Source organism: Brienomyrus brachyistius, chromosome 15, assembly GCF_023856365.1.
Source record: "Brienomyrus brachyistius isolate T26 chromosome 15, BBRACH_0.4, whole genome shotgun sequence".
In the NCBI taxonomy this organism is placed as follows: Eukaryota; Metazoa; Chordata; class Actinopteri; order Osteoglossiformes; family Mormyridae; genus Brienomyrus; species Brienomyrus brachyistius.
Genome location: NC_064547.1, coordinates 9,963,318 through 9,967,251, shown reverse-complemented (window position 1 = coordinate 9,967,251; position 3,934 = coordinate 9,963,318).

Genomic DNA, 3,934 nt, shown 5'->3' with positions numbered 1-3,934 from the left:
GCAGGCCTGAGTCAGGGTGACAGTCCTGTGCAATCAGAGCCAGTGGACGCCTTTCATTGCATTTCGTTATTAGAATTTTTGCTTAAATCCACTGATTCAGAGAATCCCCCCCCAACTCTGATTTGCATAACAGAAAATGCCAGCTAATGGAAGCAGGTAAATAATAACAAAAAAAAAAAAAACTAACTTACATCTAAAAATGTAAAAACGGAACAAGAAGAGCCCATTATAATAAAAGAATAAACAAACCCTAATGGACAAGCCAAAATGCTTCATTACAATAATGGTTACATTTGCTTCTGTTGTTAATTACCAGGTAGAATTGCAAATACAATTGATGCTGTTTTTATAAGGTTTTAATTAGGGTCGGTTTAAATATTTTCCATCACTTTCCATCCCCAAACATGTCAGTCTTAAAGCCAGGAGCAGCTTGAAAAGCATTTTGAGGAAGCAGAAACTGGCGATGCAAACGAAGCGGTCAGCAAATAAAAGGAATTTAAAGACACACCACCAAGCCCGTTACTCCCCAGGTCTGCAGTCCTGCACGATCTCCAAAATCTGTCGCCGCGGACACCGGGGCACCAAGTGTATCGATCTCCGCCGCAGCTACACAACAGTTCGTTTTTCTTTCTGTCACATATTCCTCCCCTCCCGTTCCTGCAGCCCGCCGCTCTCGCTAATTAGCAGGATCTGCAGTGACCCGTGCTAAATTGTGGGGTCCCGACCTCCCCCTTGCATGGCCCGTAACGGACGCCTGAGGAGCAGGAAGAGGGCGATTACGGCCCCCGTGTTCTGTGCTCGCCCGCGCCGTGCGCTGTGCCTATTTTTGGTGAGTGGCCGCACTCGGGGGCGCTCTGACTAAGCCGTTATTTGTTTCCTGGAAAACAGCAGGGCTCTGAGTGTGTGAGAGGAGAAAATGAGTGTGTTTCCACCCAGGTTCCCGTCGCTCCTGGCATTCCCCCCCCCGCACCACACCGTCCGCCCGCACCCAATTAACGCTCTCCTTTGTCTTTGGGGTGGGGCAACACTGTCATTAAGCTCCATTTTAATGCCACACACAAACCCAGACACTGTGATTTACACCCCATACAGCACAGCTCATCAGAAACCCCGCTGGCAAACAGCAGCACCTGGGCTTTCAAGCAAATACCCCCAAACGTGTGGCTCAGTGGAACTCAGCATCAGGAAACTGACCCTTTACTTCAGCCAAAGGTGGAAAACAGCACTACTGATGGTAACGTGTACTGACAGTAAGCAACCAACAATGCCAATATATAAGAATTGAATGGTTAGTCAAGCATGTAACCACTTTTAAAATGCATAATGCAAAAATAGATAGATAGACAGATAGATAGATAGACAGACAGATAGTCACACACATCTTGCTAATACCAGACCATTATCACAAATGGCACACAAAAACTCAAAGATTTTAAAATGATTAGTTGTATTTACAAAAACCTGCATGCCGTTAATAGTAGGTGCACATATCTCCCCGCAAAAGACTATAAACAATGTATGACACTCAAAAATATTTATATTTGGACAATGTCTATTACATACTACATTCCAGGAGAAAAAGTCTGGCCTCATCAGTGCAAATCATAAAACTTAAAAAAAGTTACATTTACAAAAAATACACAATTGCTGATTGGTAAATCAGTGTGTAAGAAGCTACAGTTCAGGACAAAACAAAGAATTCAGATTTTAGTACTTTGGTAGAAAAAAAAGTCTCTCTGCAGTTGTCGTGCAACTGTGTTTGAATGAAAGGCACTGTTACATAACATTGGGAGGACTGTTGTTCTTTGTGTCGATGGAGATATATTATACAATCACCGCTGCTCTATAGATCAATGTAACTGGCCTGGAACCGTGACAGTTATAATACGTGAAGGGATTAAGTGTCACAGAGCATTTGTATGGCAATCGGAATGATTAAAATAATTGAGAATGACTGACTGACTCTCTGTTAGGAGCAGAACCTTTGTGATTAGCGATTCGGCATGTTTGACTACAGACTGCTGCACTGCGGCCCTCTCTGTGACTCTCAGCATTGTTATAGCTCTGTGTTGCAGCTGGAAAACACAGGAAGATGACAAACTCCCTGACTGAGAAGCGAATCGCTATCACTGTTCGAAGTACGACTGGCCATGTGTCTGGTGAATTCTGACGGACACTGAGATCAAAATAGAATTTTTACAACGGACCTCGTATTTAGAAACATATCCTTCATTTTACCATGGAGGCTAACTAGCGTTCGTCTGTGTATAGACAGGCTTATGATCCCTGCTTATAACCGATCTGATGATCTAATGATGCCAACTGGAACACAACAAGTGATTAACAACCATGTTAAAGGGTCAAGGATAATTTAAAGAGTACATTCTATAGGCGATGGCTGTATGTAATTAGAGTTGCACATATTAATATTAAAAAGGTGTAATCTAAACTTGCAAATTACACATTTCTGTATTCTGCAAAACCTAATGGTCATTGAATCAGAAAAGGACATACGCATGTGTGATATTTTCAAATCCCGTTTGTCAGTAATAATGATGTAAATTCATTTCCTACTAGGACTTAAGTTTTTCTACAACAAAACGTATGGCTTAATCAAACACAGAAACTACGCTCCCGAATTTAATACACTGAAATTGGCTACTTTGCTATACACTTGAGCTAAGTAAGACAATTTTATTGAAAGGCTATAATGAACTCCAGTTTTGACTGTTACCAAACCCCACTACAGTCCTCCACCTACTGAATAAATAACATTTTCAATTATCCAATGAGAACTGCAGGCCTAAATGTTTAAAAGCGCTGAGGGAGGAGAAATATAGTTATAAATATATCAGTTTAAATGCCTGACGTGCCTTTTGGTCGCTGCGGCCCCTGTGTCGAAAGTAATGAGAACAAAATCATTTTAAAATGATATATGCCACACAAATAAACGTTTACATTTGTAAGAATTATCAGCACGGAAGTGGAAAAAGCTGACGGTGCTCTGGAGCCCCCCCACTGTGTTAGGTGACTGCAGCCGGAGGCGAATTGGAGAGGAGCCTGAGATGCGTGGGAGGGTTGGGGGGGTTGCTGTGGCAAAGGAGCCCCAGTGTATCTGGGACACCCCACCTACGTCAGCCCTGGAGATGACAGTGCTGACAACCTCTCGAGGCCCCCCCTGTGGGAGCCCTGGCTCACGAGCCCCGGGGGCACGAGGTATGGGGGCTGACCTGGGGAGCTAGCGAGTACGTCACATCGGCACCTCCGAGGTTCGGAAGCTGTAGAAGTGAGCATCTGACTCCTGCTGAGTACAGAGTTTTGCACATATTTTCACTGCTAAACCAGGACAGCTTTGTAATAAACATCTTTAGGGAAGATGCTAAAAATATATATTTATCTAGTCTCAAGTGAACCAGAAACACTTTTCAAACATTTTAAATTTCACTCTCACGTATTTAATGACTGAGTGAGATGAGCTATGGCCCCCATTCCTCTGAGGTTGCAGATTCCGCCGGTGTTTAATTCCCCCTCTGCTCTGTGTGGGTGGGGGTTGCATGTTCTTCTTGTGTTGGGATGTTCTTTGCATCCTTGTGGTGGAAGTGAACTGTCCTGCCAGTGTTTCTGTGCCTACTGATGGACTGGCATCCTGCATAAAAATGGTTACACTAATACAGAATGACACACAGGCTCAGTGAGTAACACTATTGCCTCACCCCCACAGAGTGCGTCCATGTCTTCCCTGCGATGGATTTCCCAGGATGTACCACTGCCATGTGCTCCATGCTGCCTGGGATTTTATCCATAACCCCCCCCCCCCACCACCACCCCACCCCCACGCCCCCCACGACCTTCTCCTAGTAACTGGTTGAAAGAGGACTGTACTGATGCGCTGGATGTAAAATTTTTGACTGACGTTATATATGCCTTTAAATGC